General features: G+C 48.9%; 1 non-coding gene across 1 annotated transcript; it reads left to right on the top strand.

Annotated features, from left to right (window-relative positions):
* Window positions 1–204: 204 nt before the first annotated feature.
* Window positions 205–276, top strand: trnae-uuc (transfer RNA glutamic acid (anticodon UUC)). Its single transcript has one exon. It is a non-coding gene; the product is annotated as a tRNA-Glu (tRNA).
* Window positions 277–661: the final 385 nt, after the last annotated feature.

The raw sequence follows: 661 nt of genomic DNA, 5'->3' as shown, positions 1-661 counted from the left end.
TAAGCTTGCGCTCCACCAGCTTCTGGGTCCGGTCCGCGCTTTTTTTCAATAAAGGCGCGCAGGTGAGTCCCGAAGATGTGACTTGACTCTCCAGTCTCCCCAATGTTCTCGAGATCGGATAAAGTCTTCTTCCTGCCGCAGCCCGGATTCGATTCCCAGGCAGCGAGGCAATTTTCAGCACAGCTACAAGAACGGATTTACGTCTCCCTGGTGGTCTAGTGGTTAGGATTTGGCGCTTTCACCGCCGCGGCCCGGGTTCGATTCCCGGTCAGGGAAGCAGTTTTCAACGGGTCTTAATGCGCTGTACAGTTGTTTCTTGATCTTCGTTATTCCTGGGCACTGCAATGTGAAGTAGCTCGTTGAAATAGCATCCTGATGCAGATTTGTTTGCATGTGTTGGGATGATTGCTTCTGCAGCTACAAAAGAGTGAACAATCCTCACTCTCTCAGCGGAGCAGGTCAGTGCTTTTTGGCAATGTCTGTTTATAGACGCGGTTATGTTTGTTTAACAGTTTAAATTTAATATTTTTGTATCCATTGCTCCCGAAGCGATCTCTATCACATTGGGAAGACTGGAGAGTCAAGTCACATCTCTGGGACTCTCCTGCGCGCCTTTATCGGAAAAAAAACCTACCCAGGTAAGCTTGCGCTACACCAGCTT

Source organism: Hemiscyllium ocellatum, assembly GCF_020745735.1.
Source record: "Hemiscyllium ocellatum isolate sHemOce1 chromosome 27 unlocalized genomic scaffold, sHemOce1.pat.X.cur. SUPER_27_unloc_9, whole genome shotgun sequence".
Taxonomy (NCBI): domain Eukaryota; kingdom Metazoa; phylum Chordata; class Chondrichthyes; order Orectolobiformes; family Hemiscylliidae; genus Hemiscyllium; species Hemiscyllium ocellatum.
This window is presented reverse-complemented; position numbering and strand designations above follow the sequence as displayed.